The sequence below is a fragment of the Plectrocnemia conspersa genome, unplaced genomic scaffold (genome assembly GCF_051122295.1).
Source record: "Plectrocnemia conspersa isolate PC_06_02 unplaced genomic scaffold, ASM5112229v1 ptg000001l, whole genome shotgun sequence".
Lineage (NCBI taxonomy): Eukaryota > Metazoa > Arthropoda > Insecta > Trichoptera > Polycentropodidae > Plectrocnemia > Plectrocnemia conspersa.
The window spans coordinates 6,169,332-6,192,054 of record NW_028277165.1 but is presented as its reverse complement, the minus strand read 5'-3'; the positions used below and the strand labels follow the sequence as shown (position 1 = coordinate 6,192,054).

The following is a 22,723-nucleotide window of genomic DNA, read 5'->3' as shown; positions in this document are numbered from 1 at the left end:
TTTTATAGCTATTCTCAACACAGTGAATTATAAATGAGATAAAAGGAATTTTTACATATTTTTAGTTCAATCAATAATTTAAGGCTCATATTGATTTTTTTCTATATTTTTATTTGTCTTTCAAGAACAGCTTTAAACACATTTTAAAATTTCAGTGACTTTATCTAATTTTGGGAGCATGATCACTTCTGTAATTTAATCTGAAGGCTGCGTTTATGACATGTGTTATTTTAACGTTCGCTTTTAAAAAAGCCAATATGTGAAAACTTAGGTCCCTTATTGTAAAATTACCACTTGTATTTTCATATTCATTGATTTTGAAGTTCAGCCATTTATAATTTTTAAATCCTAAAAATAAAAAAAAAATTTAAACTCACCTTTAAATATAACATAACCTGTCTGAAATTATGTAAAATTATTTTTTGATTTTGATTTTAATTTTAATATGTCTTTATACATATTAAGTTTTTTTTTTTCTCCAATATAATTTTTTAATATAGTAACTAAAATATTGATTCTGCAGATAGAAACAAACCCATGACTATATTATTAGTGCTGCTTTTTAAAAACTATAACATCCAGGTCTTTAAATAAATTAATTCTATAGCACATTATTCCAGTTTATTTTGTCGACAATTTAGTGTGACACCGCCGCTATTAAGACGATTATGACAATTGCGGCAATTTCGTAACGAGTGCCTCTCGGGGCGGCATTAGCGTTATTGCGAGCAAGGTGTCGTTATAACCGCTCGCCTTGTAACCGAACGACACTTTCGTACGCAGTTTTCGCGCAAACTTTTCGCACTTAGGCAAATGCAATGCGCATATAGAGCGAAGCGATTAGGGGCGAATTTTCCGGGGCACCGCGTCAGCCTTCTTCTCCTTCTACTACTACAACTCTTAAACTATTTTAAGTGGATTTCGCCCAGGACCGTGAGGAATCTTGAATGAAACGCTGTGATCTGGTAAACGTACTGGAATGGAAACTCTCCCCCTGACTTAGATGCCTCGCACGCTCCGAATCCATAATGCCTTATTACGATTATACCGGATAAAGATTGCTGTATTTTTTGTCTATTAGTAAAAAAAATGTAAAGATTCCTTGAAAGTATTATTTTTTAATATGCAACCTAATATTGTTAAACATTTTTTACTTATTGTTTATAAAAAAAAATAGCTTTAGATGAAATACCTATTAATGATTTTAAGCTATTCTTATGTTAAATAATGTGTTTGTTTAATACATTAAAATAAAGAATTAAATACTATATAAAATATATTAGGCTCAAAATTTAAAATTTTTGAAATGTTTGCTTTTACCTCCCAAACACAATGCGCTAGTATTTAAATTTAGTGTTAATAAAGTTGCCTGTAATATATTAATAATATTTTTATTTGCAAATACTTTTTTTTGTTAGTATTTAAAGCTTGTTATGATTTTTTTAATTAGTATAAAAAATATACCGTAATTTTCTGGCTCAATTGCTATCAGCGTTACTCCACACCTAGCAAGCATTTGTTAATATGCTTTTATCGTATATTTTATTTCTTGCTTTCCATAAAATATTAGGTTATAAAGGCAAAAAAAACATTTCAAATGTAGTTATTAGATGTTTTCATTTAATTTTAGACAAAAGTACAGGTATTTAAAGCTGGATTTCCATTTTACACTACTACACTGTTACCCGTTAAAGAGGAAATGGCAGAGTTTATCTTTAGTTTATAAAAATGATTATTTTTGATTTAATTTAATTTCCTAAATTTTAAAATATTTAATAAGGTTTTTTATAAATCACTTATAATCGGTTTATTAAAATATCGTAAATTATCAAAGCACTAGTTATATACGTATTTTTTTTTTATTATATACAAGTTGTCCTAAAAGCCAAAAACTGTTAAAATTAAATTTCTTTGTTTTAGAACATTAAAAAATATAAATATTTTTTATTAATTAAATACAAAGAGTGCAACGAGTAAAAATTATCAAATTGTATTTACAATCCTAAGCTAAGGAGCTTACACTCGGGAAAAAAAATTTCTTGTCTTACCTATAAAGTGAAAAATATCTAATATTATGTATTATCACCTAAGTTTAAAATTTATGCAGTAAATGTATTTATTTAACTGTGTAATAATTGTTTAAAAGTTTGTTATAGTCGCTCTGTAAATAAGTTATTTTTATAATTATTTATTAAAAAGTACAATACATTTTGGAAACCTAATAAAATAATATATAAGTAACTCAAAACATTAATTTATAAATAATATTGATACACTTAGGTTTAGTGTTTGATACTTACTAAATAAACTACAAAACAAATTACTGATTTTTTAACATTTTTGACTTTTATAGTGTTTTTAAAATTGAATTAAAATTTATATTTTTCAATATTTATTTTAAATTTTAATTATTATTTTATAAAATGGAGTATATATTTTTAGAAAAGTTGTATGTCAGTTTAAAAAAAACTACAGCGGAAATTAAATACTAACAAAAAAGATTTTTATTAATTTTTAGTTTTAAAACATTTTTAATACAACTATTTTTCTGAAAATATTTTTACTGGATTTTTTTTAAGAATAGCCGATATTTAAAAAAAAATGACGGTTGAGATTAATTAACCAAGTCGAAATTTACACTATATCTATTTTAGAACAAGTTTTATTGCAATATTAATAAAACTGGGCAATTTTGTCTTTAAAAACATACAAAAATTGAAAAAAAAAAAAAAATTATATTTTAGAATTTTCTGTACCCTTCACTTTTTTCTCTGAATTTTTAACTTAGAGTCCTAGAGTAACGATCGTTATATGCCATTTTGTAACAAAGCGACAGATCATGATGGATAACGACTTTAGCTAAATACACTTCAAACAAATATTAGCTATATTTGTTTGAAGTGTATTTAAAAAATCGTTTATTGTCGGTGGAATAAAAACTAGGACAGCTGTCGATGATATTGCATTGATTTTTTTTAGAGTTCTTTTGCAAAGATATGATATATTTCTAAAAATATTTACTAAATATTGAGTTACTTAGCAAATAATAGGATCCATATTCAGGTTCTGCTCAGAAGATTACATAGAGATAGGTTACTTTAAAATGGGAGCAACAAAAGTATTGATGTACATATTTATCTTAACAGTGGAGCCAGAAAATCAAATCTTAAATTCATGATCTAATAGAAATTTGTGATTTCAATTAGATTATGAATTCAATTAACTTTAGGAATCTATTATATAGTATTAAAAGTTAAATTTTACATTCGATGCATTCTATACGTTTAATTGTTAATGAAATGGGTTTATAACAAACAACCTAATATATGTTTATGCATGACTCAGAAAATTAGTGGGAAAAAATCTATATAAAAAAATTACGATGACAAAGTAAGAATAAGAATCTCATCTTTAAACCAAATTTTATTATTAAAGAAAAAATAATCTAGGAATATTTGCAAAGAAATAAAAAATTATTTTTTCAATGAATTTATGAATCTGTAATCAAATAATATTAGTATTATAAATAGTACAAATATCATCCCACTACATAACTGTTATTTTGGTTTTCTTTTAACATACTTAGTATTCTTCTTATTTGTTCTTTTAAAATTGAATAATACGTATTTTATGTGTACTTATTATATTTTTTAACTGTAAACATAATAGATTTATAATTTTAATGTATCAAATTGTAACCACAAAATGAGCTATTTCTTACTCATGAGGAAGTATGTGAATAAATAATAATAAAAAAAATATTTCTTCTACAACAAAAATGACAATTATAGTATTTTAACTAGATTAACAAGTTTCCCAAATAAAAATAAGCGTATTAAAGTTGTCGTAAAACTTCTATGGCAGCAAATGTATTTTTGCTCTAAGTGACTGATAAATAATTATTAAAACAGTATTATTTTTCTAGGGGTAAATTCTGTTCATAAATATTCGTTTGGTTTTTGGTATCTTAACTTCGCTAATATTCTTTGTACCAAGTTAGCTCTTATCTCCACGTGCATGATTCAATCTAAACGCATTGTACACATTTTACCTTCATGATACAAAAAACTTGCGTCAGCATCACTATCCAAAGGCAAGCACTTTCTGAGCCTAGTACACATAAAGCAAAACTCACTATCTGACACTTCGATTTACTGGAATCTTGTGCGTGAGCCCAGGCGGTCGTAGATGATTGAGCAAAATTTATTCACACCTTGGCAAGTTTTATAGTATAATCACGGGGGCGATTTAGGTGAGCGACTACCGGCCTCCGGTACTAGTACATCATATACCCGGGGCTTATAATCAACCGGGAACGGTCACGTGCGATTGCGATAACGGAAATCAATCGGGAACGGGGGCTGAATTTAAAACAGGTCCGGCGCCAGGAAATACACTTGTTTGAAAGGCGTCACCTTTGTTACCGACACTAGGGGGGTAGTAGAGTTTCGGCGTACGTGGACGACGTGAGAACTAGGGAATATCCCGGATGCCGTTTCAGTCGGGGCTAACAAGGAAAAACTGGAAGAAAACGCCAAATGGGATTACGTATGTTTGTTGGCTCGAAGGCTCGGATGGGTTGATACAATCGAATGTGTTCGAACAGAAATATATGGCGTGTAAAGGTGTGAAATATTTTTTAGTATTATTTTTTAGAAAAAAATGAAGTCTTCTGCATGATTGATTTATTATTAAGGATAGTACATAAAATAAATACTTCACAACATGTGTACCAGAATGATAAAATAAATCGATTTACACGTAAAATAAAACGTTCTAGAAGCAATTTTAGTCCTGTTGCGGTTTTCATATCCCATTACCCATAGCTCTTGCGATATACATTATTCTGAAGCTCATAAAATGACTCTTACATAATATTTAAGTATTAGATATTTTGAGTGCTGGTTGTAACGATCCATTAAAACTAGCACGTATACGTATAAAAACTACTAGCATGATTTGTATACCTCCATTGTTTGAAACTTTTAGTGAAAATTTATTATATAAAGGTGAAAATCAGATTACCTATTTATGTGACTTTAAAAGATTGTGTGTTTTACAACTAATTATAATAAAATCATTTGCCTGCAGTATTTTTACCTATTTTGACAAAGTATTTTTTTGTAAAGTTTGGCATTTTTTTTAATAAATATAATGAACATTAAAATTAATCTACCAACTTTGATATTCATTAATATAATAAGGATAAACTAAAGTAAACTATTACTAAAATCTATTTAATAAATCAAAGTAATTACATTATCTATTTTTATATTTCGGGTCAAATGGTCAGTAAAGGAACAAAAAAGTAGAAACATTATATGTTACAGTGAATGTCTGTTTTTCAGTGAAGCTAGAACAATTAAATTTTATTATCTGTTTTAGTTAAATCATCACTGAATATATTTACACATGTAAATAATTATTTCTACTAAAGAAAATATGATTGGTGAAATACTAATTGGCGTCAGTAAAATTATTGTTACTTTAAATTTTATATAAAACTCAATTTGACACTTGCTAAACGTCGACTTGCTGTTTAAACCTAAATTTATCAAAGTTGGGATTAGTTAATTCGTTTTTGTTAGGTTTGGGTTTGTACAGGAAATAAACTTTATTTTTCAGTGAAGTAAAATTTTCACTAGTACAAATATAATTTCACTAGCTAAGCCAGTTAAAATGTATTAATCAGTGAATATGGTATTTATTTCCTTTGCGAATGATTCCATACACGCACGTTGAAAACATTTTGGTTTTAACAAATAATATGTTGCTCTAAAACTATTTTTAAAATTTAATTCAATATTACAGGATTTGAGAAATAGGGTTCTTTTCTGTGTGTTGAAAATCATTTTTTACAAGCATCACTCATTTAAAATCACAGTTTAGACCAGCATATAATTTTACTAGCACCTGTCATTTAAATTATATTTTAACTAGCAAAAATATATACCTACTAGGTAAAATGTCCTCTTATATTATTTCACTAAAATTTCAGTAAAAATATATTTTCACTGGTACCGAAAAAAATCAATACTTGTGTGAAAAAGTATTACAGAATTGTTTTCATATATAAACTTTAGTTGAAATTATTGTCATCAATATCATATCATTGGATACGATTTTTTTTCAAAAACTATTTTTACTTTTTTTTAATGAAGATAATATTTAAATTATTTGACTTTCAAATGGTAAATAAAATTATTTTTTGTTAGTTTGTTTGATTTTGGTTAGTATCTAAATTAGTTTAAATTAAAAAATGGTTATTAATTTATCGGATAATCATAAATTTTATAAATACTAATCATTATTTATATTTTTTTTAAAGAAACAGTTTAAATTTGACTGAAATTTGGTGTTTTAATAAACTATAATTGCATTGTTTGGCATGAAAAAAAATTAAATTTTAAATAGTTTAATACGATAATCCCACTAGCTTATTTTTAATACAATTAAAATTATTTGTATATTTTGAATGAAAGTAACGGACTTTAAATTCTAAAAAAACTACCCTTTATATATATGTTTTTCTGTGGTTATGTATTCAGAAAACGTTTATAGTTTGTTTTTTTGAAAGTATTTATATTTGTTTGTAGTCGTTATCATATTCCACAAATAAAGGTGAAAACTTACAATGTATGTAATTTGGTTATAAAAAAGCTCATTAACCTTTTTGTACAAGCATTTATCCATTTAAATTTTATACAAAATTATACGCTGATTTTACACTATTTAATATTTCGTTTAAATGTATTCGTTACAGATGTTATATTTTAAACTATATTATTTAATTAAATAGGTAATATTAAAAATTAGTATCTAAAATATAAATAATATCATATTTTATTTCAAATCAACGCATGCAGCAAAACAAAATTTAAAATTTTTAATTAAAAACAGTAAAATTATGTAAATTTGCTACAATCTTTATAAAAAAAAATAATTTAAATTTAAATTTATAAGACTATTTCAATAAATAGATGTAAAACAACTGATAATACTAAAAAATATATATATGTTAAATTCAGAATATTATCAATGTAGATATTTATAATTATATGTGTTCAGAAAAAAAGTAAAATTTTTTTTTATATAAAAATCGTAAATATATATTATTATTATTTTTACAGACAAATAATATTTGTATGTAATATTATGTAAAAATTTATTATAATTTAGTAAAGAAGCATTGCTTAAAGAAAAATCCTATGATCTGTTCTATTATATCTGCGTTAACAGGATTAAAATTGCAAGAATAATACTGTTTTATTTTACAAAATTAGATACTATGTACCAGGAAAGCTAGAATTAAAATAAAATAAATTAGTTTTACATATATTTAAAATACAATAAAATATCACATACGTTTTTTCAACTTTAAATTAATTTATTTAATATTCAATAATTTTTTTATGATTTATTTTGATCTTATAATAATAATGCTAATATGCAATATTAATTAATACAGGGTTTTATATATTATACCTAAAACACCATTTTTTTAATTTCATAACTAAATATCTGCTATTATTTTAGTTTTTCTTTATTAAAAAGTTATTTTTTTGATGGAATTAAATATGTAGTATATTTATTTAATAAAAATATCTGCCGGCTTTTCTTGAATTGAGTTATTATTTTATCGATTAATCTGCTGTATTTTATTTTTAAGACACAATGGAAAACTTTCCTTAGTACTTTATTTTTAAAATATATTTATAAATTTTGTACCATGGTAAAAATAAGTATACATTCTAGACAGACTATGTATTTTAATTATACGTTTCCATTATTTAAACTAAAATTTTCCTCTTTGTAATATATATTATTATCTTACATCAATCAGAAACTTTTATTTTTAGAAGTATAATTTTTTTTTATTATAATAATAAATGTATGAATAGATTTTTCTACAGAACTTAATTAATTGCAATAAAAGCTTTTTACTAAACCATCTAGTAACCCAAAGGGTCCTAAATAGGTGTTTTTATTCGCTCACACCTCGTGAAGCTCAACTTTCCTAATTGCAGCCTCGCCTAGTATCGGTCGGGATTTTCACCTGCTGAAAATTTACAAGTGTATAATAATGTTGAGGGGTTGTTGGCGGGGGTTGCGCCATTAAACTGCGGGGCAAGAAACAAAATTTCACCCTTTGCCGCTAAGCCGATTAACCGTTAAGTCCCTAGTAGTATTCTCTTCTTGTCTTCTTCGGGAGCCTCTTAGGTCGCCACCCCATCAGACTTCTCCCTGTAGCCACCCTACAGCCATCCACCTCAGTCGCCCCATTTTAAACTCGCAAAGACGGGCCGACGCAGAAGCGTGAAATCGCCATCTAAATATTTCCCCGTTCGGAGGCTTTGTTGCGGTACCGATGAATGACTGTTCTTATTATAAATGTTCCGTAAACACATTATTTTATTCCAATTTCCGACTCAATTAAGCGATCCTGATTGATTTTTGTAAAAACAGGTAAGGTATAGGAACATACAATTTTTTATTTATATTTCAAAGCTGAAATTAAAATATGAGTTTACAAAAAGCTTACATTATATGTTTTGAGTTTTTTGTACTACACAATCTTATGTATTAGGTATCCACAAATTCAAGGCTTTATGAGTTAGTCTTTGATACCTGGGCTAGTCTCTAAGCTAAGTCGATTTTTATTAATTATTTAATAACCCGAGATAAAAATTGGTGTTGTAGTCGTACAATCCTTGTAGAATACTATAGTTATCCAAAGGCCAAGTAGTAAAATTTAGATCGAAACCTCACTATAAAAAATAGAATTGTGCATTACGAAACACTTAAACCTGACCAAATAATAACAGTAAGCATATATTGTGCTCAGCTAGATAGTTTTCATAAGGAAGTAAAAAAAGGCCTCTGTACTTGTCAACAGAAGTGAAATAGTATTACAAAACGATGATGTGTGTCCCCATGTGGCAAAATCGACTTTATAAAATCAAGAAACATCACTGGAAGGTTTTATATTATCCACCTTAACCACTGGAATGTTTTTTATCATCCACCTTCAGACCTTGATCCTATCGACTATACTTTATTTTGATTGATAAAACACTTAGATGAAAAATAATTAAAAATGCAGACTATGTGAAAAGAGCTATCGGTACATTTAAAATAAAAATCTTAAGCTAATGGAAATAAAAAAATTACAGACAGGTGAAAAAATGGTATATCTTTAGATACAATTATTAAAATAAAAATATACCTTTAAAACTGAGATTTGTTTAATTAAAACAACGACAATTATAATAGGATTTAATAATACAACAAATGATTTATATGAAATTATTGTACTGATTCTTACTTTAGTAATCATAAACTATAATAAATAAATTAAAAATAGGGATTTTGCGGCCTAAGGGGTTTCACCTTACAGTCAATGAAGCTAGAAAAGCTTTTAATAGTTTATTTTATAAACATATGAATTACCACATATGTTTATAAAGACTATAAGGCGGTAGAGTTAATAAAGCATGTTTTTAAAGTCAGATTCGTGTCAATGCAGCCTCCTGGATCACATCTGCTGCTGGGACCGGTGGCGTCTCTTACCGTGTCTTCGCCCCAGTGACCAAGTGTCACATCTTTTAAAATTTTAGTTTTAAACAATACCGGTATATTGTAGATAATTATGTTTGTAAACCAATTGTATCACATTTTAAGCACACCCACGAAATGTTCAGTTAGACGCCCCGTCGATTGATAACCAATGGGTAAAATAACAATAGTATTATGCGCAGGGTAATTTTATTGTCCAGCGCGCGTCCTTTCCAAGTAAATAGTGTTTTTTTAGCAGTACTTTTGATTGATTAACCGCAATCGTTTGATCATATGAAACCTTTTTCATTGTTGTGAAAAATCTTTGTGTGTCCTAACTTTCAATATATATTTTCGTTTCTTTTAAATGATCGTTAGTATAACCTTTTTATTATAACAAATTGTGCAGGTGGTTTAAACCCATACACAGTCATAATCAACAATATAAACACATATGAAAAATAATACAATTTTATAATGTAGTTGAGCATTTTTCTTAATCAATATCTAATTCAAAGTATTTAAAAAAAAATTAACACTGTTTAATACACAAATATGATTTAAAACAGTGTCTGAGATTACTAAAAGTGTCATGCATGGTGACACCCTTATAGATATTTTAATGTGGTATTCAGACAGGAATTATTAATATTTATCTAGATCTCTTAGAAACGCCCATTTATTAGTATATGAATATAATTAATAATTATATTTTATTTTAAAATATAATATGGATAAAGTTTAATTACCTTTTTGAGGTGTCTCGTATTTCGCATCACAAATTTTAGTTAAAATCATTAAAAGTTAAACTTAAAAGTGTTTGCTTGAAATATCGCAGAAATAATATTGAACATTCAGCCAAATAATAAATTTATATTGTATATATAATACTTATATTTTTATTATATATCATTCAATTAATTTAAAATGGTCTTTAAAATATACATGCGCAAATATTAATTTTCTCGTTACCATAACTATTATTTTTAACGTTTAAACCATATATTTTTTTTATATAAAATCCTCTTAGAGCCTAACGAACATTTCCGCCATCATTACGACATTGTGCATTTTGCTGCTTTGTAAATATTTATAGCTGGCGCGCTTTTAAAAGCGCACTTATCCCTTTACAGGACAGTTTTGATACACAATTTTAAAACAAGAAAGAAGAGGTTATTCACGAGCTCCCACACAAAAAATAGAGCAGCGGTATTAAATCTTTTTAGACAGTGAATACAAAAATGTATAGCTAGAATTCCTTTATGGTTGTAAGACCTTTAAAATAATAGTAAAAATGACGTCAACAAATAAATACTATACGATAGAATTTCTCAAACAAATCTTTAGTTCTAATCAAATTGGATTAAGACTCAATTATTTTTGAGTTTAAAAATCAGATTGTTAATTATATACTTGTATAAATAAATAAACTGATCGGATTAGTTTTCAAAGAATAATTTGTTTATAGTTGCGGGGCGTATAAGACTATGGATCATAGTTTGTGAAACACTGACACGGAGGAATTATTTGCGTAACCCACACCATAAAGTCTAAGCGTATTACATCCATGTAAAACCGGAATGAATGCATTTCCGACTATTACGTTCGCTTGCCCATTTTGTGCTCGACTCCCGTCATTAACATTAATATAAAAACGCTCCCGGTAATTTGGTTTTAATAACACACCGAGCCAAGTGGCGACCGGGGTGTTTTGAACCCCAAAGGGGGTGGCGAGCGAAGCGAGAATTTCAATTTGAGATAAGAATGTGTCGAACTGGAGGCGGAAGGGTTCCAAAGGGTGGCGGGTCTTTCAACTCGCAGAAAGACAGACAGACACCAATTATCGGCAAAACAGCCCACTTCCTGGTGCGGGAAGTTGTGCGGGAATCTTTGATCGGCTCAACCGAAAGAATCCTCCTCCTTCGAGATAGGGGTCGGAGGCAAATTTTGAAAGTTGAGTTGATTTTATGATGAAGCCAAATTGTTTTAAGCGGTTTTGTTTGGGTTAGATTTGTTTGATAATGAGTAATTTAAAATTATTTATTTTTTTTAATTGAAATTGAAAAAAATATTTTATCTATTTAAAAGATATGTTCAAAGTATTGACCTGTTATATTTTTTTTTACTAAAACTCTAATTTCTGCTATAAACTAGTCATAGCTACAATAGCAACACTAATATATTTACATTTAACTTGAATCAAAATTCAAAAATTTATTAGAATGATGTGATTTAATTTAACAAATATTTTAAATTATATTTTTAGAAACAGTTATATAACACATAATGGTAATCAACAAATTTTAGTATTTTATATTTAAATATGTATATTTATTTAAAATATAACTACTTTTCAGTTTAAAAACAGAGCATAAAAAAATAAGCCCTGAATAAATAGTAACTATTAAATATAATTACTAGCTATCTATTTGAGCTATTAACCGTTTAATTAATTTACTATTTCATAAAAAAATAAAATACTGATGCAAAAACTACAGGACATATTTTTGTAAGCTAGGACCATTATTTTTAAATATTTAAATATATGATTACAAATTTAAAAAATATAAGTGCAGACGATATTGTACTGAGAGTGAATAATCTAAATAGATAAAAGATGGTATAATATATTACTAGCCAATTGGATCGAATTTTAAACGCACCCACAAAATGTGTCGCCTTAAAACCGAAATGGTTCAGATAATCACCTCGGCGATTGATAACCAATGGGTTAAATAGCAATAGTATTATGCGCAAAGTAATTTATTGTTATATTGTTCTTATCTTTGAAAAAAAAATATAAATTGTGTAGTACCATCAATGTTAGTTTATATTATAATATATTATATGTATCAAACTAACGTTAAGCGGAATTATAAATTCTGAATTGTAATTGAGATATTTTAGGTGAAAAACCTTTTTTTAATTAGACTTTTACGCGATTATCCACTATTTTTCTTATTATTTTCATGTATATAATATACTCATTTTTATTCTTCTAATAATATACTTTTAATGTTTTTAAATGTCTTTGTAATTTTTAATATAAGACAATGTTTATTTAATTATAAATTATATTTTTTTTAAGTCCATTTACAGTTTCAGTAATTATTGTTTGCGTCTAAAGAATGTATCCGTTTTAAAAGATTATATATATATATTTTAGCTAGACCAGGGTTGAGGCGAAGAGGGAAGCGGTTGATTTTTCTTGTCAATCATAAGTGTTGCTTTATGTTGCGATGATATAATGAGATGATTAATGATATTGGGTGAAAGTTTATTATGAAGTGCTGACGGAAGCAAGCTCCGTATATAAGGTTAGGTTAGTCGTACACATTTTTTTTCATTATCAAAATCAGTTTTAGTACTTATTTATAAAAGCAATTTTCTGTGGCAAACATCTTTTACGTTTCTAAATTCTCGCTCCGAAAGTGAAACCGGTTAAAATTATTCTTAGTGATAGTTATTCAATTTTTTACCACCTTTTTCGAAAACTAAATATTTTGAACCATTCTAGAGTTATATATTTATATATAAAGAATTTCTACAGTACTTTTATAAAAAATAGACTTAATAGACCAATTTTTATATCGAGTCTTTTTTTGCCTGATGATTTATTTAATTCAAAGCAGGGCAAGTAAATTAAGTCTTAAAGACTGATATATTTGTTGGTTCTCGCTTTAAGAATAACCTTACACGAGAAAATGTCATTTACAAAAAAACTGCTTTTTGCAATTTCTGTCATGATTTCGTTTTTATTTTATTTTATTTTAATTTGCTATACAATTTTGCCAATTGTGCAAATTCTTTTTTAGATTTTCAGCGTTTGTTTAGTTATTAACATATAACGTTAGAAATAAATAAAAATATATAATAAGAGGGTCGATGATGCTGCCTTGAGGCACTCAATATTAACTTCATTTGCAGTTGAGTTTATCCTTCTAATGGAGACAGTGGTGGTTCTGTCACATAAGTAGTTTGTCATGCAAATAAGTAGAAGTTTAGTAGGGTGCTAAGAATGTACTGATACCGCTGAAGTTCAAAATCAATGATGAGTAAGCTTTAAAGCGATTTAAGCAACACCTGCCGCATCGTCACGACAATGCATCATCTCATACCACAGCACGCGCTATTCGTAAAAATCTCCCCGCAAGTTATTTCTAATTTTTATTCGGTTAAGACACACTTGTCCATTTTAATAATTTCTTAATACAATACATTTTTAACTTGTATAATTATTAAATATAAGTGCCTTTAAAATGTAAAGTGCTTTGGATTGATATTTTTTTAAGAGGCACCCAGGTTCGTAAAATTGTGAATATTGAAATAGTTCAATTATGTTCTTTATTTTAAAATTCAATACAATTAATGAAAGAGTGGATTTTGCAATGTTTCTCTTTCGGCAGACAACTGGAATTTATTAAATAAGCGTTAAAAGTTACCCAACTCGCATAAAACAAAGTTTGTATAATTTTCGCAATTTATCGAGCAAAAATCAAATAAAGCAAAGGCACACACTTTAAGCGCCGTTTGCGGGTCAAAAAGTACATTCCGAAGGGCAAAAAAGGCGGAAAAGGCAGGGGGCGGTGAAGAACAAGCGCAGAACGAGCATTAGGGCGAATAATAATAAAGGGCCGAGGAGCGAAAGGGAAAGTAATAGAAGAGCTGAAGTTTCTCGCGGGGCAAAGATCCGCCCGTTATTCAAATAACGTCAACCGATTGTTATGTTTAGATTATCAGTATTAACTTCAATCATAAATAGACTAAATAATAGTATCCAATATAATAAATAGCCACACTATTTGACTGTGTCATTATGAAATATGTCAGAAATTGGGGCAATAAATTGATTGCTGACTGTAGCTTGCTTGTGAACGCCCAGGTAGGATGTCGAACCGTTTCCTAGTCCGCGAAAAAGTAAGAGGCGTATTTGATGATGGGCTAAAACTCTTTAGTCTTATGCCTTAACGAAAACGCTTACAGTTCTGACTATTAAAGTGGACTAAAGTAAACTAATAATAAAATCACTCTTGATTTTACTAACTATTCATTCATACATAGATCACATTGACGATAAAAAATAGCAAATCATGTGGGTACCACGTGACTAATTATACTATAAGTCAAGTGGTTAATATCTTATGATAACCTGTAATTCCTTATTAGTTTAATGAATTGTGTCAAGAAAAATAAGAATGATTTCTTTTAAAGGAAGTTCATTAGAAGCAAAACTTCGTTACTTACGCTAGTCCGCCGCTGATTAATTTTCGACTCGTCAGTCATAAAGGCGTCGAACGCTAATGGGCCGCAAAATGGCGTAAACGTATTAATAATGGCGTCTACCGCTTAATCATACGGCGAAGCTCTGATGGGTTGAACGTCGTAAAGCTCCACTTTTACCGACCGTTAAACGTTATTTTATATGTGCATGTGGGAACGTATGTTCGTCACACTTGGTCGCTCCAGAGGTTAAAACGTATTTTTACGTTTGGTCGATTTTTATGAATCGCGATGGTCGTAAAGCGGGACAAAATTTTATATGCGATGTTTATATTTATGTTGAGGTAAAAATTAAACTGGATTATGGTAAACGCTTGATAGTGTTTTTTTTGTAATTTTGAATTTTCATATTTTTAAATAAAAAATATTTTTTTTTTATATTTTTACATAATATTATGTACCTAATTTAACCTTATTTCAAAAAGTATATTCATTTGAAAAAATAAAGTTATTAAATAGTTATGAGTTTATTTCCTCTGCGACCATTTATTTTTTATGACTGAATTATTTTTGCCTTGTGATTAGTTTTTTCCTGTCAAGATGGAAGTCAAAGTAAAAACATTAAACGTCTTTTCTTATTCTAATTTTTCGGGATTTTAACCATAAAGGGTTTGACTTCGCAGCCAGTAAGACGAAGGTGAAAAATAGTGGGAATTTTATTAGATTATGTTACATATTGACAGACTATGAATGGTGAGATGTTTTCCGTACAGTGGTAGCAAAGCTGGCGAAGGGATGATGTTAGTTGAAGATCCTTAAAGTTCTGATTGGTGTGGAAGCGACAGTATAGCAGAGGTTAATCTCTCTGCTACGGCGCTCGTATGTTGCGTCCATACCGTATGTTGTCCGCGAGTGTCTGCCTTATATATTCATCGTTGCAAAGCTTGCTGACCAATCACAATCATGCAGCGATCATTCAGCCAATTATTGCACACGCTTCTATGAACAACGAAATATGTATACGCCTTTAGAATGTGACAAAATTTGCTTAATTGACATCTCCGAGATCAAATTGTGTAACGGGAATGTTGTGGCCTTACGGTTATTTTTGTCTTCCAATGACATATTGTTTTTCGTGACTGCTTCGTAACAAATAAATATTCATTTAATGCACCGGAAAATCTCTGTCTTTATACAACGCATAATTACAGAACAAATGATTTTTTATATATCTATAAAATTTAAACGGATTTTATTCTTAGTTGTTATATGAAAGCATGTATATTACTTTTTAAAACTAGATACACTCTTCTTCTCTTATGAATATTTAAGTTGTAAATACATATTTTTCTCATAAATGTTTTATAAAACTTCTTTGCTTTTCAATTCTATTGACGTTTGAAAGTTTACTTAAACTGAATAACTACAAAGTTATCTTTTCGCAATGCGGTTTAATTTAACTCAAATATTAAATTTTATACATTAAAGCATAGGCTAATATAATGTTTTGCTCTAAAAAATAAAATTTGTTTTAAATTTTTAAATAAAAAATAAAAATCATTAACGACGATTTTACACAAGAGAACATTTTTGCGTTCAAGTTGTAAACTCACCCCCATAATTTCAGGTTGATGGTAACATGACTTGCCAGTTGCTTCGAGCCACCCCCGTCGCGGTACATATACTTCACGATGCCAAACTATATTAATCCAGTGTAAGTCTTCTCAAAAATATAGGGGTGAGTTATGAGATGGTAGTATTCCTTATTTTAAAATATAAAAAAAACACCCTTTCATAAACTTATTTTACACGACAATTTATGACTCGAGCAAAATGTGATTTATGATTTGACTACCATAGTGGTTTTTATTTTTTTAACATACATTTAATTAAGTTTTATATTTTTATTTGAAAATATTTAACGTATTTATCTAATAAAAATATGTTAATATTAAAAAATATACATTAAAAATAATTTAGAAATTATGATGGGGTAATAAGATTAATAATTTTTTTGACTCAGTATAATACTATTTTTTACTTTTTTAAGAATCCGAGAAAATGGATTGTATTATTTTACTTATTAAGACTATGCGTATATTTTAAAATAAGAACTTAGAGTGAATGTGACAATGTCTGCAAAATAAAAAATATATGAAAAGGCATTAAAATGCCACAATTTTCACAATAAAAATAAAATAAAATAATGTTTTAATAAAATTATTATAAAAGGTACGATTTAAAGTTATTTTTCTTAATGATTAATCTAATTTTTTTTAAATTTTCTGACACATTTCTCCGTAAAATTTTTGAGGTTAAAAAATTATTCTATATTCTTAATTTAATATTAGTTATTGGTTATAAAATAGCATCACTTATAATTATAGCAAACGAGAAAAATATTAAAATAAATAGCTCTCGTGTTTGTCGAGTTTATTTCTTACAGATCGAAATTGGTACATATCTATGTATGATATTAGTTATTAAATATAAATTTAATAAAAGACGTTTTAAATAATGATCCTAAGTAACACCAACACAAATAAATATAATGGCGTTGAGCTGTTAAATAAATAAATTTAATGTACATATAAAGTTATTTATAATTTCCATCAAATTATATTTTAGAATTTATAGTCGCTAAGCTTTCATTTGAATGATCCAATTATGTCAAAGTCTATTACAAATTTTAATTGGATTATTAAAAATTTATTTATTACTAGCTTTAACGTGTCAAAGAAATAACAAGTTGCTTTGGTTAACTACCAAATTGAACTTTTCTAATTATTTCACAAGTCACAGTTTTAATTATAAAATTTTAACACTATTAACTCGATTCGCCGATGCGTGAATTTAACGTTTAAAAATATTTATTTAGCTGTTTTTTCGGAACAACCTGTACGTACGATCTGCGTTAAAAACTTTCACACTGAAAAAGCGATGAATTTTTGCGGTATGTACATACATTGCGGAATTTTCGGTGTGGAATGACCGCAAGGGATTTTATTTCGGTGATGACATTCGTTGAATTATTTCGACGGGTTTTAATTTTTTCATGCCGAATAAATAATTTGAGTCGTAATAATTCATTTTATTTCGATTAAATTATGCAATATAATACATTTAATATGTATTTATACAAGGGGCATAAATTTCATACTGTTATCTATTTTATAACCTTAATATTATATTTTTACACAATAGATTATAATTTACCGCTTTCCGAGCTTTTCAATATTAGGGGACTTTTCCGCTAAGTTCCCCTCGTGTAAGCATCATTAAGCTCGGCGCCAAGATTTATTTTTTCTCCGCGGAGAGATTTATAATATTTATTTCATTATTATTGCCATAATACTTTGCGCATATTTTAAAACGATAAGAACCTGTGGAATGGATCATATATCATGATGCTGAAAAAAATTTAACCCGCGTATTTTTACCTTGGATCGTATAATATCACAAAGGGGATGATTCATTTATAAAGGGTTAGCCAAAGAAACGGCTGCTTAATGAAACACGGTTATAAATTAAAGAATATAATTATATTTAGTTTCAAAAGTTTTTATAACAAGGTAAATATATACAAATAATAATATTATTCTTTATAATTTAATTTTACGTATTATATTATGTAATTAAATAGGTAGTATAAATATATAGCTACCTGATTGAATTTATTCTTTAACTAAAAATATTTAATATTATTATAGTAACTAGTTATGACGTTTGTTTATATAAGAAAAGTTGAGAAAACGCTTGTTACTTGTATTAAACGTATTAAAAAAAATCTTGAACTAATTATCAATATTTATTAAAATATATGTGCCACACTTTTTTTTTGATAAGCTAACTTTTTTTTTTTTACTTAAGTATTATACGCAATTTCAATATTTATTTAAGGTGATTCAAAAAACATCATTATCTTCTACAGGGTCACAAACAGTTGATTCATATATGTATGTTTATTGATTGTGACCAGTAGTAGCAATTTGTATGTAAGTAATGTAATATAACTTAATACTGTTGTGTTACAATATTTTTTCTTAGTCTTTTTTAAGTACAATAAAGAGGTTCTTATCTTTGTTTTATTATATTTTCAGTTATTAAATTATGCATTTGTGGTTTTATAATTTTTTTTTGGTTACTTTTTATTTTTCAGTGTTAACGAAATCTTTGGATTCTTTCTAAAAATAAAATTTATAAATTTATGCTGGGTTTGAATCCTGAAATTCTTCTTTTTTTTATTTATATCTAATAAATGTTTCGTTGTAACCTGACAAGCGTAAGCCCAATGCGTTACAACGGGGTATATCTATTTCAAAGGAAAAAGGTAATCAGATTTAATAATGGGGATCGGTGGCATATATATTAATAAATATAAATTATTGTGTTAATTTTAATTTAAAGATAAGCAGCTGGAACCGGTGTTTTTAATAATATCATATTTTTTTAAATAAAAATTCGAGTACTCTGCTGTAACCCGAACCCGCCACCTCAGATTTACTAGTCTGAAACGTTTTAAAGACTATGCTATTCCTTCCTTAATATTAAATTTATATCAAGAAACTTGAACCTAAGCTTAGCAAATTTATTTACGTCTATAATGACTATTTAAGATTTTTCTTAAAAAAAAAATAAAATATGAATTTTGAAAAATATATAAAAAATAATGCAAGCTAAAAAATATATAAAAAACATATGCGTGAGATACATAATTATATTCTAATATTTGACCAAAATTTATTAAGATATATTAAGTAGTAGAAATGTAATAATGATATACATATGCTTAGGAATAAGTTAGTAATTATTATCTAAGATTACATAAATCGCAACCAATTGAAGGGTCAGTTTTTTTGACATTAAACGACCTGTATTGTTATTAATGTACGGTCAGTTGATAATTTTACATTATCAATTTTTTAACCTTATTGTTCAGTAAATTTTCACCTTAAGAATAGTAAAAATATTTTAAACAGACAGCTTAATTTATAAAACTTATCTTAATGATTTCATATATAAGTTAAAAGAAATCTATATATTTTAATATATTACTATTTTTTTAATTAAAAATATTATTTATTTATATTAAAAATATGTTACTCAATCTCATTAACAAATTTTCCTTAAAAATTTCATCAAATTATGATTTTTTTTAATCATCAAAAATAATAAAATCGTGGCAGCGACGGCATGATTTTATTGCTTTTGACGTGGATTTTTGAGTTCTGAGAAGGAATAATTGTTTTTTGCGCTCTCCTATTAGATGAGCTTCATTTGATTCTCACTCATTGCAAATTTTAATATTTTAAAAACTGTCATATTTTAAATTGTAGCTTCTTATCTATCCAAGTTTTGCATTTATACTATGCATAGCTTCTTATCATACCAGTATTTCTATATTTTCTGTTATGGTTTTGGTCTTTTTTTAGTGAGACTGGCGATTGAGAAGTAACCGAAATTTTTATTCCTTTTAAAACTTGGGTTTAAGCTTTTACACTTAAAAATAAGTAAAATAAAAATAATGATAAATAAAATTTTATGCAGATTGTCAATCGATTTTTAAGCATTAAAAATACCGTAAAGAAGGTGATGTTACATGACAAAAAGCCCTGCATATATGTATATATATAGTACTAATGTTTATATAAGAAATATAAATTGTATTATCTTTCATAAAAGCACTTATACAAAAACATTTTTTAAATGAATCCCGATGCGAATGAATAAAAATAGTTTAGCTTTAGAAAATTGTAAACAATCCTTCGCTTAGGCACAAATCGCCTTTGATGTGAAGCCAAGTGTGTGAAGGGCGCTTTCATGCGTCGTTCAAAACTAATAAATTCTTCTGGCCGAAGAAGTAAAAGTCATGTAAAGGTCTCTAGGCATTGTTTCGGCCTCCGACACAGCCTTAGGTCTAGGGTCATAAATCATGCCCCATCCCCGAGGGCTTAAGGTCGATACACGGGGCCTCCTAATAATAATATGTCAACAGTTTGTAAGCCATCAAATGGGGAAAGGGGCAGGGGTGCTGGGTAGAGTCGTCTATTTATCAAGGACCTTTGTAATGAGAACTAGCGCTTCGGATCAGAGGCGGCTAAGCGACTAGACCCAATTCTGGCATAGGTTAATTTCGACGCCGAAACAATACCCCTAACATATATGTCACGCTCTGGTCTTGTTTCCGTGACACACTTACACGCTAACTAATTATTTCCGACTAGAGTCGACGTGATTGTGGCTATTTGCAGGCAGCAACGGCCAGACAGATGGGAAGTAAATAAGTAATCGATATACTAGGTATTCACGTTTGACGGATTAATTGAAAATCAGAGGGGCTAGAGCCACCGGGGTATTTGCTTGAGGCTAAATTCAGAGTGGTTTATTTTTTATATTGAGTATTTATCAGTGAGAGTGCTTATTGGGTTTATTGATAAAAGAGGGAATAAATAAAAAATGTTTTTAAAATATTTTAGGGATGATGTCTTGCTGGAATATAATTGTATTTTGAGTTTAAGTTTTTTACTGTGAATAGGTGTAGCTTAGAAAATTGATTCATTTAATTTATAATTAAAATAAAGGTAACTTTTGCACAGTTTTGTTATAAAGAAAGGGATATATGAACAAACTATTAACCATAATACAAACATGTAATCAAAAACTATCGTAATGTAGGTTGAGAGGCTGTAAAGTTTAGCACACCTAATTGGGGTCTGTCATAATTAAAGTCTAGGAACTTATTAGCTGTTAACGACTTATAATTATAATATATTTAGAATCCAACTCAAGCTGGTAAAAATATCTATAATATACCTTAAACTTCAGACTTTCTAACGGATCTTAAAAAATAAGTGAATAACTCAGCAGCTCATGAGCTAATAAATATTTTATGGTCCATTAGTTTTGGTTAAAACAAGAAGAAAAAAGTGCGTAGTAAATCTACTCTAAGGCTATGTAAATACAAGTTTTTCTTAAAATCAACTTATATACAGCAGAGAAACGTTGAGGAACTAGTACATAATAATATATTGACTAGTGTTTATTTTTAGGAATTTGTCGAGAAAAATTTAAAATCGAGAATTCTATTTGAATGTTTTTTTTTCCTTTTAAAACATGAATATTTTACAACCACTGCATTTTTAAACCGCTGCCTAAGAAAAGGCGTGTCTGTGCCAGATGTTTGAAAATAGGCATACTTTTTTGCATGTTTTTAATATAAGTCGGAATTACTTAAACGGAAATAAGTGATTTTCTAAATTACTCCAACCGACCTTATCATTGATTTGGTAATTTAATAGCGACATTATTAGTGAGAATAAAAGAATCTGATTTTCTTTAGAATAAGCAGATTGTAAAAATATATGGGGGCTTTCCATAAAGTTACGCCATAAAATTGGCCTGTCGGCAAACTTAAATCTTGTTTTTGCAATAATCCAATGGGGTTTATTTATTTTTATCTTGTTCGAAATATAGAACATATTTAAATACGAGAACCCAAAGTTCTTTGGTAACTTCACGCTCTGTAATCAATAACAAATCATTATCCTATTAAAGTTATTCTCTTCAACGATTTTTCAGTTCTCTGTTTATCAATAAAAAAATAATATACTTTATTATTAAAATCACTAACTATATATTACATATATATTTTTATATTAATCAACTTTTTCTTAAATTGTAGAAAATCGTGCAGTGAAAGTAAGAAATCTCTTTTTTTAAGAATTAAAAAATATCTAAAAATCCTATACTTGTTTGTTAAAGCAATAAAATGTGAAAAATCATTATTCTTAGTATATAAAAAAGCAGCTTTAATATCGTATTTAAAATAGCACTACTTAGACGTTGTTAACTTTGTGATAAATATACACGACAATGTGTTGGAACTTTAATGAAGCAACCAACCAAACAACCGACTGATAGTTAAACTTGCAAAGCGTGAAACCAAAAA

At 27.8% G+C, this 22,723-nt stretch overlaps 1 protein-coding gene across 1 annotated transcript in view; it reads right to left on the bottom strand.

Annotated features, from left to right (window-relative positions):
* LOC148238556 (lachesin-like) overlaps positions 1 to 22,723 on the bottom strand; it is a 108,886-nt gene that overhangs the window by 51,338 nt on the left and 34,825 nt on the right. The gene's annotated exons all lie outside the window — the stretch shown is intronic.